The following is a 13071-nucleotide window of genomic DNA, read 5'->3' as shown; positions in this document are numbered from 1 at the left end:
CAGGCCAGGTGCGGTGGCTCACACCTATAATCCCAGCACTTTGGGAGGCCGAGGTGGGCAGATCACCTGAGGTCAGGAGTTCAAGACCAGCCTGGCTAAAATGGTGAAACCCTGTCTCTACTAAATAGACAAAAATTAGCCGGGTGTGGCAGGTGCCTGTAGTCCCAGCTACTTGGGAGGCTGAGGCAGGAGAATCTCTTGAACCCGGGAGGTGGAGGTTGCAGTGAGCAGAGATCCAGCCACTGCACTCCAGCCTGGGTGACAAAGCAAGACTCTGTCCCAAAAAAAAAAAAAAAAAAAAAGGTGGGGGGGCAGTTTGGGAATCTCAGCCCAGGTCAGCTCCCTGGCCATCTCAGCTGCTGACAACCAGCCAACTGGAAACTTTCAACTGAAATTCTGTGCCGTCATCAACCTGCCCTCATCAGTAAATTCCTGGAGGGCCCAGGCCCAGACAATGGTTGTATTCAACTTGAAAGCAGACATATTTGAAGACAAAGCCCCTGCCATATGTCTCAAGCAAGAGCCAAGCAGAGCAGTGGGCTTAAGGGGAGGGGCACAGCCGACAGTCTCTCCTCTCTGGGAGACTCTGGGAGGAGGATTACTGCGGGCCGCAGACATAAAAGGAAAGTGCTTCTTGCTCCTCCTGGGTCTGCAACTGGGTTTTGTTAGCCACAGTAGGTCAACAAAGGTAAGAAAGGAGCTTCATGTTAACCCAGCCGGCCAGAGTCCAGGACAATGAGCTGGCACAGCAGGAGGCAGGAACAGGAGAAGGCAAAGGAGCCTGCCTGTGAGCTCATGGTGGTGCTAGGCTCCTTCAGTGCGTTAGTTCATTTCGGACAGCACCTCCGCTTCGTCACATAGATGGAGAACCCGGGACTCAGAGAGGTTCAATTCTTCTCCAAAGTCACGCTGCCTAGAAAGTGGAAGAAGTTGAATCTGACCCCAAAGCTTGTAAGATTACAGATCTTTTAGCTTCTTACGGTTCACTGAAAACTACAAACAACAGCATGATGTTTCAGAGTTCAGGCTCTGAAGTAAGATGACAGGGTGTGAATCTTGGCTTTGTCATCCAGCAACTGCCACCTTGGATAAGTCAGTCTATCCAGTGCCTCAGTTTCCACATCTGTTAAAAAGGAGGGATAATGCTGGCATCTATTTCACTGGACTAAGTAAATCAATTAACATATACAACCTAAAAGAGTACCTGACATGAAATAAGTGGTCATTATAAATAACAGCTGCTATTGTTACATTTAAAGAGTTATTACAATGATTAAAAAAATCTATCTTTGCAGATGTATCTCCTGTTGCTTGCTTAACTTCTAGAACAATCTGTAGTTTCTTGGACTTCCCCTGCTTTCCTGCCTCAACATCTTTATTCACTGCGTCTACAGGACTTTGTAGGTTACGGGTAAAGAAAAACCCAACTAAAAATGGCTTAAACAGTAAAGGGACTTCAGGCGAGACTTGGTCCAGTCACTGAATCCAAGTTTTCCTTCATTTATCTGGTTTGCCTTGTGTATTTGCCTCTCGTGTACTCTGACGTCATTGATTCTAACTGGGCCACGAGCCTGTCCTTGAAGTAACTGCTCTCATCAGGAAGATGGGAAATGCTGACTGACTGAAGCCGCTGAGGACCCAGCCCTGGAGCTGGGAGTAAAGGTCAGTTTTCCCCGGTTATGTGAAGAGGAAGCAGTAGTTTTTGAGAGGACAACCAGGGCCCTATTGTCAGAAGACAAAACCAATTCACTCTGCCGGTTGCCTTTACCTCTTATCCCCTCAGCCCTCCACGCCTCCTTTCCCCACTCCTCTGTAGTTCCTCCAGCGCAGTCAAAATTCTGTTCCCCCTTTGGGTCCCTCCTAAATGCCTGTGTGCCTGCGACATAGTCTGTGCCCACAAAATTTGTGCTGAGTGAATGAAATTCCCTCTTCAAGAAACCTTTCCTGATACTACTGATAAAACCATTTCTGCCTTCTTCCAGCTTCCACAGATCTTGTTTCTATCTTGCTTATGGCATTTAGTCTTTCTGTTGTTGCTTCTGTGCTTGTTCTGATCTCTTCATTAGACTCTCCAGTACTTTATATGTGGCCATTTTTTCCTACCCTTTCTTTCCTGCTATGCAAAAAACCCCATGAATCTTTGGTGATTTATTTAATAAATGAATGAGGAAGTAAATGGCAGATTAACAGACTGAAAACAGTCATTTAGGTGCTGAATTGTTATAGATTGAAAGCATGGGTCTGGGTGAAATTTCTGGGGAAGAGAGATGAGCCATAAAGAACCCGGGCACACCAGATCTGAGGGCTCAGCAGGACAGGCTAAAAGAGCAGGAGGCAGGAACAGCCGTCTGGCAACCTCTATGCCCAGCAGTGCACGTGGCCTTGTTGTGGCAGCTGGAAGCTCCCCTAGCTATAGGAAGATCAGTAACATTTTGCAAAGGAGAATGAGGAGAGGGCAGATGGAGAGCCCTGGACTTCATTCTGAAGGCTTCAGGAAGCCAACCAAGCATTTTAAGTAGGGGGTGAGTGGTGAGACTTGGGATTTTGATCAGTCATTCCAGCAGTTGTTCGAGTTCAACTGGAGGAAGAGAGACCAAGTCACAGCCAAGGCTGGGTTCTAAAAAAGAGGCTGGGCACGGTGGTTCACGCCTGTAATCCTAGCACTTCAGGAGGCCAGGGCGGGTGGATCACTAGAGGTCAGGAGTTCGAGACCAGCCTGGCCAACATGGTGAGACCCCGTGGCTACTAAAAATATAAAAATTAGCCAAGCGTGGTGGCACATGCCTGTAATCTCAGCTACTCAGAAGGCTGGGGCAGGAGAATCACTTAAACCAGGGAAACGGAGGTTGCAGTGAGCCAAGATGGTGCCACTGCACTGCAGCCTGGAAAACACAGTCAGACCCTGTCTCAAAATAAATACATAAATAAATAAATACGTAAATATTAGAAAGAGAGTTGTGCTGCAGCAGGGTGGTGAATTGAGAGGTGCTTAGGAGGCAGATCTGCAGGACATGGTGATTGGCAGGTGTGAGGAAGAGGAGCAGCTGCAAATCTGCCTTCAGGGATTCTGAGATCCTGGAGCCTCATGCTCACATGTCACCATCCTCCACACCTTCCTCTCCTCCCCGCTCCTCACCTCTTGACCTGCTCTCCTCCTCTCCTCCCCACCTCCTGGTCCTCATGCTCACATGTCCACCATCCTCCTCACCTTCCTCTCCTCCCCACCTCCTCCCGGTCCTCGTAACATTAATAGTCATGACTTACTGATGTTGTACACTGGTCACTGTGATCCATGATTGACACATATTATCCAGCCCAATCTTCACAACACTCCTTCGAGGTAGATACTATCGTTAAGCCCACTGTATAGATGAGAAAACTGACCAGGCGCGGTGGCTCAGGCCTGTAATCCCAGCACTTTGGAGGCCAAGGTGGGCGGATCACCTGAGGTCTGGAGTTCCAGACCAGCCTGGCCAACATGGCGAACCCCATCTCTACTAAAAATACAAAAATTAGCCGGGCGTGGTGGTGTACCTGTAATCCCAGCTACTTGGGAGGCTGAGGCAGGAAAATTGCTTGAACCTGGGAGGTGGAGGTTGCAGTGAGCTGAAATGGTGCCACTGCACTCCAGCCTGAGTGACAGAGTGAAACTCTGTCTCAAAAAAAAAAAAAAGAAAAGAAAACTGAGGCACGTAAGTCAAGTAATGCATTTGTATGCACCTGCAGTTTTGACCTGCAGGTTAGGGATTAGGAAATGGTAACCACCAGAATCCATGTAAGCAAACACTATGCTGAATTCTATGGGAAAATGTGGCTTTCCCAATGACAGGGGAAAGAAAGTTTTATTCCCCTTGGGAATGTTGTACACTGTGTTAATGTGCCCCGGATGTAGAAGGAGATTAACATCTTTCAGAAAGAGAGAAAGCATAGCAAACATTACTAGAATACCTAGTATCCTAGCATTACTACACAACCCTGCATGTGCCTTGTTTCTAACCCAGCATTCAAAGATTTCACTGAAAAGTGAAGATTTCTCACCCTGTGAACAAGAGTTGTCTGACGGCATCCATTAGAGTCAAACAGGCACCCCCAAAACCACAGCCCTGGGCTCATATAGGCACTGGAATGCACGATCCTGAACAAGAAACCGGCCCTCACCACAGGCAGTTGTATGTCATTGTTTTCTGAGTCAGTCCGCGGGAGTTGAAACTACAGGTTCGTGAAATAATAAAATAGGGATTCCCTAATGTTAGCAAACATACAAAGAAACTCTGATACAATTAACACAATGAATGTAACAGGTATTAGTTATAGAATACTAGCTGCCATAACCAACAAGCCTGAACTTTCAGTGGCAAAACACAGTAGAAGTTTCTTTCTTGTGAAGCTCACGGTAGGTGACCCTGAGGAGCGGTTACAGCAGTGGTGTGAGGTCTCCGCTCCATGGAGACATTCAGGCACCCAAGCCGACGGGGTTCTGCCACCTTCCACGTGTGATTTCCAAGGTTGCCCAGAGTCTCAATATCCAGCACGCAGATGGGAAAAGAGGGAACATGGAGAATCTGCCTTAGTTTGCTCAGGCTGCCGTAACAAAATACCATAGACTGGGTGACTTAAACGGCAGGAGTTTATTTTCTCCCAGTTCTGGAGGCTGGAAGTCTGAGATCAAAGCATCAGCAGGGTCAGGCTCTGGGGAGGGCTCTCTCCTTGAGCTGCAGATGGCTGCCTTCTTGCTGTGTCCTCACTTGGCCTTTCCTTGGTGTGTTCATGTGGAATGAGAAAGACTTCTCTTCCTCTTCTGGTAAGGTCACCAAGCCTATGGCTCAGGGCCCTGTTCTCATGACCTCACTTAACTTTACCTCCTCAAAGCCCTGTCTCCAAACATGGTCACACTGGGGATTAGGCCTTCAACATGGGAATTCTGGGGCGCATTCGGTTTATAGCAGCCACCAGGGAAGGTTTTATGAGTCAGGCTTGGAAGCAGGATAACCGCTTTGACCCATATTCCACTGATGGCACCTCAGTCCCCTTGCACCCAGCTGCAAGGGGGCTGAGAAGTGCAGTCCAGCTGTGCCCTGGGAGAGCAACATGAGTTAGAGGAACAGCTTTCTCAGCTTTGTCGTTCCACAGTGCCTGCCAATCTCCAGTTTCACCGAAAGGGATAGGGCATTTACGTTACATTTCAGCCTTGGCAACTGTGGTATCTCATATTAGGCATAAGGTAGATAAAGGTGGAAGTCTGAGCTATCTGTTGATGCATGACAAATTACCCCCAAATTAAATGGTTTAATGCTAAACAGTTTTCCTCTAACACAGTCTGTCAGTGTAGCTTTGCTGGGCAGTTCGGGCTTGGGGTGTCTTAGAACACTGCCATGAAGCTCGGCTGAAGTCGTCTGAAGGCTTGACCTTGACCTCGACCTGGTTGGAAGATCTGCTTCTGAAATGGCTGAATCCCATGCCTGGCCAGTGAGTGTTGGCTGCCGGGTGGGGGGTTTTGGCTCCTCACCACGAGGACTCTCCACAGTGCTGCTTGAGTGCCCTCACCACATGGCAACTGGACTCCCCCAGAGCAAGAGACCCGAGGAAGTGAGCAGGGTACACACGCTTTCTTATGACAAGTGACACCTCTTCGTTGCTTCATGTTCTGTGTGTGCGAAGTGAGGTGTGAAGCGCTGCCACGCTTATGGGAAAGGAAGGAGACTCTGCCTTTTGAAAAGAGGAATATCAAAGAATTTGTGGACATATTTAAAAATCATAGTGTTGGGTATGTCTAAACTTAACCCATAAAACTTGACCCCCAAGCCGCCTTATAAATGTTATTTGGTGATCTTAATTTTGTTGGTAGGTTTGTAATGCACTATCACCTAGGCACATACCAGCTGTGGGAATTTGGGCTAATTCCTGAGTGGTTTTGTCAACTGTTGAACAGGGAAGACTTGGGCAGCCCCACTCCCAGCCCCAGGGACACCTTGTCTCCTGAGTGTGCACAAAGCTGTGGGTAGCCTCATAGCAGCTGGGTGAAGACTGAAGGCAGTGAGAGAAGCCAGCACATGGCACAGTGTGGCTTCCCCACTGTGAACCGTTTTTGTTACTCATGGCTGCGCCCTGTGCCTGGGATCTGGCTGTCTCTGAGCTCTGTTCGTTTTGCAAAGACCTGTGGCTCCTCCGCTTTCCTCCTTTTCCCCAGCTTCTGGCCTTAAGAATGAAAAAGGAGGAGAGTAAGAGTTCAATTAACTGCTCTTACACGCCCCTTGGAGATTAATGGTTCTGCCACTCAAGCAGAATGGTTCTGTGGAAATTAGCGAGGACGTGGGAAGCTTTGACATGGCCACGGTGTGGCTCTGCCTGAATTTTCCATCTGCGTTTTGTTTTCTTCCTCTTTCTTTTGTGCTGGGGTTGCTGGTGTGGGGTTTGCTGGGCAGCATACCCTCCGTGGAGTTTCAGTGTCTGAAGGAAGGAAGGCCAAGCAGCTTGGATGTCACCTGCTGAGCCTGAAGAAGAACTTGAGTGAAAATAATCCCTCTCGCCTTTGTTCTTCTCAGTTTGCTTTTTGTTTGCCTGACAGATGTTCAGCCTGGTCCATAGGCACCGACTGGCTTCTCAAAGCCTCCTGAGTGAGTCTCGGCTTATTGATTTCTGCACATCCGTGTTTTTCTCATTGTTATTTATGATGCCTGAGATCCGCCAGCACCTCCGGCCTTCCCTTGGAACCCCTCACTCTCTCCTAGTACACCCCAAACACGAGGCCAACGCCAGGAAGCTTGCAAAGCCTAACTGCAGAGAGTTTGGGATCTTTCCTCATGACTTTAGCAAGTGCTGTAGTACTAGTGAGGCCACATGCTGCTATTTCTGATGTAGAAGATATTACCATTCTTCTAGAGGAGGCTTCTTTCTCTATGGTTCTTCTTACTCTTTCTGGTGTGCTCAGACGTTTGCATTAATAAAAATTCGGTGTAAAGTCCGAAGCTAGAGTGGAAAAGAAAACCTGGAATTAAGAGTCTAGGTTCTTGCTTCATTCAGTCTATTTAGCAAACCCCCCCAATCTGTGTCTCTTGCTTTGTTCAGTCTATTTAACAAACCCCCCAGTCTGTGTCATCTTGTAACTTCTAAGAATTTGCATCTTAAGCAAACAGAATTAGGAACTCAGAGTACTGTATTATCTTAGGTTGAGATTAAAATTATACTGATATCATGTCAATACTGATATCCATCCTGTGAGCTAGGGCAGAGACCCAGAAATATGACCCAGAAATACAAGTTTATTCTAGAAAGCTTAGAAAATACAAATAAGTAAAAAGAAAAACAAAGCAATATACTAACCAAGACAACCACTGTTAACCTTTTCTTCAACGTTCTTTTTGACCTTTTCTACACACTCCCCATCACTCTCTCTCACGCATCCACCACAACCATGCTGCCACAAGCCACTATTGTCTCTTGCAGGATTTATCTGGAAACTCTCTTTCCATTTGTGTATAAATCAATCTCATTGGCTACCAGAGCTATTTCTTGGAGAAATAAAAGCAAACGCCTGGGCACTGAGGAGTGGATTGGTAGGTGAAAATAGTGGGTTTTGATGATACTTCTAAAATTTTGATTGTATGTTTAAAATATGTTTAGAAAACCACGTTGGAATCATGCTCTGCATATCAGTCCAGACTCCTTTAATCCCAAATGACAGGAAACTCAATTCGTCTGGACCCAAGCAGTAATAGAATGCATAGGCTAACCAAACTGAAACTCCAGAACAGGGTTACCTTCGGGGAGACGTGAATAAGTGGTTTGAATGAGTTGGTTTCTCTTTCTCTTCACTCTGCTCTCTGAGCTGTCAGATCCACTGTCCGCATCTCCACCAAACATGGCAGCAAAGTGACCTGTCATCATTCTGTGCCACTCGGGGCAAGAGAGACGATCTTACTGAGTGACTCCTTAAGAAGAAAAATAACATTTTCTTTTTTACAGAAGCCTCAGGAAACTCTCTTACAATCTTATTTTCCATAATTGGGTGCCATGGCCACAGATGTGGCCAGTTGGATGGGATGTGCTGACTGGCTTATGCCAGGGGACACTCCTGAGGAGGCAACCCCTCAGCCACGTGGTGAGGATGGAAAGAGGTGGTTCTTAGAAACAAGTTTGGGTGCTGTTCCTAGGAAAAAGGAATGAACTTTGCACAGCAGATTTTTGTTGTGAGCTTTTTTCTTTACTTAATAATGCTGGCCGGGCATGGTGGCTCACGCCTGTAATCCCAGCACTTTGGGAGGCCGCAGCGGGCGGATTACGAGGTCAGGAGATTGAGACCATTCTGGCCAATACTGTGAAACCCTGTCTCTACTAAAAATACAAAAATTAGCTGGATGTGGTGGCGGATGCCTGTAGCCCCAGCTACTCGGGAGGCTGAGGCAGGAGAATCGCTTAAACCTGGGAGGCGGAGGTTGCAGTGAGCCGAGATCATGCCACTGCACTCCAGCCTGGTGACAGAGCGAGACTGTGTCTCAAATAAATAAATAATGCTACATCAGCCGGCACAGTCACTCACAACTGTAATCCTAACATTTTGGGAGGCCAAGATGGGCAAATCACTTGAGCTCATGAGTTCCAGACCAGTCAGGGCAACATGGTGAAACATTGTCTCTATCAAAAACGCAAAAATTTGCCAGGCATGGTGGCATGTGTCTGTAGTCCCAGCTACTCAGGAGGCTGAGGCATGAGAATTGCTTGAGCCCAGGAGGCAGAGGTTGCAGCGAGCCGAGATGATGGCACTATTGCACTCCAGCCTGGGCTATAGAGCAAGACCCTGTCTCAAAAATAAAAAAAGAAAGAACAAAGAAAGTATTACATCATGAACAACTTTGAGCACAAGCACATTGTTAGAGTTTTGTTTATTTATTTATTTATTTTTATTTGTTTATTTTTGAGACAGGGTCTCACTCTGTCGCCCAGACTGAAGTGCTGTGGCTCAATCCTGGCTTGTTGCAGCCTCGACCTCCCAGGTCCAAGTGATTTTTCCCTCCTCAGCCTTCCGAGTAACTGGAGTAGCTGGGACTACAGGTGCATGCCACTATGCCTGGCAATTTTTTTATTTTTTGTAGATCAGGGCCTCACCATGTTGCCCAGGCTGATCTTAAACTCTTGGGTTCAAGGGACCCACTTGTTTCAGCCTTCCAAAGACTGGGATTACAGGCCCGAGCCACCCAGAGTTTTATTTTTAATGGATGCATGGCTCAAAATATTTCCAAAGGTGTGTAATCTGTCCTGTGTGTGTATGTGTGTATGCGTGTGTGTGTGTGTGTGTATTTATTTTATTTTATTTTTATTTTTTTCTCGAGACAGAGTTTCTCTGTTGTTGCCCAGGCTGGAGTGCAATGGCACGATCTCGGCTCACTGCAACCTCTCCCTCCTAGGTTCAAGCGATTCTCTTGTCTCAGCCTCCTGAGTAGCTGGGATTACAGGTGCCCGCCACTATTCCCAGCTAATTTTTGGTATTTTTACTAGAGATGGGGTTTCACTGTGTTGGCCAGGCTGATCTCGAACTCCTGACTTCAGGTGATCCACTCACCTCGGCCTCCCAAAGTGCTGGCATTATAGGCGTGAGCCATCGTGCCCGGCCCCTATCCTATATTGTTATTTAAATTGTTCACACTTTATTGATATAGTATTAATATTATACAAAGCCTCTTCAAGCATATATTTTTGTTCACTTGTTTGATAATTTCTTTAATTCATTTGAACATTTTTATTCAGCACCTACCGTGTGTTGGTCGCTCTGCTCAGTGCTGGGAATTGTTTTGTGAGTGAAACAGATAAAACATGCTCCTTCATGGAGCTCATATTTTAACTGCAGTAAACAAATGCATAGCATGCAGGCAGGTGGTGAGTGCTGAGAGTGCAGGGAAGAGACGTTGTAAATCTTTTCTTCCTCTTCCTCCCCAGCTACTTTGCACATAACTCTGTAATGCACCTGTCCCACATTGAGAATATTGACCTCCCCTGTGAAAAGCACCTTGAAGGCAGGAAGGGATGATAGAGCTTCTACACTCACATTCTCTATGTGAATGTAACTGCCAGGTGGTAGCTGATGTTCAGTAAGCACTCAGCAATGCAATTCCACCGCAGTCAGTACTGGGCTAAGAAGGCATGGACTGTTTGTCACAGTGTGTGCACAAGCATTCTCTTTTCACTGTGTCTGTAGCCTGGAGGACCATGCTAACTGACTTTTAGCTCGCTGATTGCGGTTGCGATGTCAGATATTTGTTAGGTAGGCTTCCGTCACTCAGGCTGTAAGATTCACAGTGTGAGATGGGATTTGTGTCAGTCGGGGTCCAGACAGGAAAGTGAAAACTGCACTGGTAATTCAAACAGAGGGAGTTGAACCCGATGAATTGGTTACGTAGGTGCTGGAAGGCTGGAAGGGCAAAATGGGAGGTGAAACAACCCAGAGATAAGGAACTAAAGCAGCTGCCACTCCATGGCTGGGGGTGGTGGTGCAAAAACAGAGAGGGAAGGTTACCGGAACCTACGGCAAGCAGTGCTCAGAGCAGGGTTCCTTGCCACTGGTGCTCAGCATGACGTGGGTGGGACTCACCTGGGGCTGGAGCCAACTGGCAGAAGCAGGAAAGTAGGAAGAAGTAGCTCCTCTATTTCCATCTTTCAAACTCCTAGGAGCTCCCACTGGCAGAACCTAATAAGAAGTCTGCTATCAAGGGAAAAGCAAGTGCAGTGTGCAGAGTGCTGTGGTTTTGAGTGTTTGGCCCCTCCCAAACTTGTGCTAAAATTGGGCTGCCAGTGTGACAGTATTAAGAGGTGGAAACTTTGAGGGTGATTAGGCCAGGAGGACTCTGACCTCATGAGTGGGATTAATGTTGTCATGAAAGGGTAGGTTTGACACCTCTTGTCTGTGCCCTGCCTCCCTTCTCAGCCTGTCTGCCTTCTATCATTAAAGGACACAGCAACAGGACCCTCGCCAAATGCTGTTGCCTTGGTCTTGGACTCCCCAGTCTCTGTAATGGTAAGAAAATGAATTTCTGTTCATTGTAAATTTCCCAGTCTCAGATATTCTGTTACAGCAACACAAACTCGACTGAGAAATGCAGTGTTAGCCCCAGCGTTACAGAACAGAATATAGACAGTGAGTCGAGAGACTAAGGTAAACAGTAGGCAGGGTCCTCCTACTGCCTTCAATCGATTCCCTTTACCCATATTTGAACTGCCACACAAAACACCTTCGTGCTTGTTCCCAATAAGATGCAGCCGTAGGCCGGGCGCGGTGGCTCAAGCCTGTATTCCCAGCACTTTGGGAGGCTAAGGCGGGTGGATCACGAGGTCAGGAGATCAAGACCATCCTGGCTAACATGGTGAAACCCCGTCTCTACTAAAAATACAAAAAACTAGCCGGGCGAGGTGGTGGGCGCCTGTAGTCCCAGCTACTCGGAGGCTGAGGCGGGAGAATGGCGTAAACCCGGGAGGCGGAGCTTGCAGTGAGCCGAGATCGCGCCACTGCACTCCAGCCTGGGCGACACAGCAAGACTCCATCTCAAAAAAAAAAAAAAAAAAAAAAAAAAAAGATGCAGCCGTAATTTGTACCAATTACATTGCTCTCATCCAGAAACATGAGACGAAAGTGCCATTAGTTGCTGTGTCCATCTCAGTGTGATGTAAAGTCCCTCTCGAGTCCAAGCAAACTCCCACCCAAATGTTCTAAATCTGAAAACTAAATTGTACAGTTAACCACCATCAGTGATTATTATGTAAAACAATAGGAGAAAAGAGTAGAGGAAAGTAATATATACAAACATACACATAACCAAAAGGAAGAAAATTCAGAGCTGCTATGGCCTTATTCGTCCTGTAACTTATCTCTAGGCCACAGATGACCTCAATCGTGTTCTTCTTAAAGAGGAATTTAGTAATTTACAGAATATGTGCATCATAGTGTGTTGTATATCTACGAAAACACTGACATCAAGGGATATCCATTGGGTATTACTGAATGAGAAAGGCAATATTTGGAAAAGTGATAGAATTATTACACCCTTGTTAAGCAGTGACCCAAAGGCCAAATATGTCTCTGTACCTATATTTGTATTTGATTATATGTGCATTAAAAACATTGAAAGGTGGCCAGGCAGGGTGGCTCACGCCTGTAATCCCAACACTTTGGGAGGGCGAGGCAGGTGAATCACTCGAAGTCAGGAGTTCGAGACCAGCCTGACCAACATGGTGAAACCCCGACTCTACTAAAAATGGGAAAACTAGCTGGGCGTGGGGGCATGTGCCTGTAATCCCAGCTACTCTGGAGGCTGAGGCAGGAGAATCTCTTGATTCTTCCCAGGAGGCGGAAATTGCAGTGAGCCAAGATCACACCACTGCACTCCAGCCTGGGTGACAGAGCGAGACTGTGCCAAAAAAAAAAAAATATATATATATATATATATATGTATATGTATAAAGGTATACAGCAATTTGATAGAGCAGGTCTACTGGTGATAAGTTCTTTCAACCTCCATATGTTTTAAAAATGTCTTTCCTTTGTTTTTGAAAGATATTTTTGCTAGGCATGGAATTCTAGGTTGACAACATTGTTCTGTTGAAAATTGTTGATCCACTGCCTTCTGTCTTGCATTATTTCTGACAAGGAGTTGGCTGTCGTTCTAATCTGTTCCTTTGCACATTATGTGTGTTTCTTGACTGCTTTTTATGTTTTCTTTTTAATCATTGGTTTTAAGTAATTTATAATGTACCATGGTTTATTTTGTTTGTTTCTTGTGCTTGAATTGTCTTGAGCTTTTTAATCCATGGCCTATAGTTTTCATCAGATTTGAGACTTTTTCTACAGCCCACTGATGCATTTTTCATTACTTTAAATTAATAGGTTTTTTTTTTTTTTTTTTTTTTTTTTTTTTTTTTTTTTTTTTTTTTTTGAGACTGAGTCTTGCTCTGTTGCCCAGGCTGGAGTACAGTGGCACAATCTTGGCTCACTGCAACATCTGCCTCCCGAGTTCAAGCAATTCTCCAGCCTCAGCCTCCTGTGTAGCTGGGACTACAGGTGTGCCCCAACATGCCCAGTTAATTTTT

The 13071-nt window shown here is 46.3% G+C and overlaps 1 long non-coding RNA gene across 2 annotated transcripts; it reads right to left on the bottom strand.

The window, feature by feature from the left end:
- Positions 1 to 307: 307 nt before the first annotated feature.
- On the bottom strand, positions 308 to 10708 carry LOC111530919. Of its 2 annotated transcripts, XR_002728055.1 has the most exons (4): positions 10583 to 10708; positions 7758 to 7928; positions 4039 to 6966; positions 308 to 913 (listed from the first exon to the last, which is right to left on the bottom strand). It is a non-coding gene; the product is annotated as an uncharacterized LOC111530919 (long non-coding RNA). The 2 variants fall into 2 exon arrangements; XR_002728054.1 differs by lacking the exon at positions 308 to 913 and having other exon boundaries at positions 3753 to 6966.
- Between the last annotated feature and the right edge of the window lie 2363 nt (positions 10709 to 13071).

This window comes from Piliocolobus tephrosceles, chromosome 5, assembly GCF_002776525.5.
Source record: "Piliocolobus tephrosceles isolate RC106 chromosome 5, ASM277652v3, whole genome shotgun sequence".
Lineage (NCBI taxonomy): Eukaryota > Metazoa > Chordata > Mammalia > Primates > Cercopithecidae > Piliocolobus > Piliocolobus tephrosceles.
Note: the sequence above shows the minus strand (reverse complement) of the source record. Positions and strands in the feature narration are given on the sequence as shown.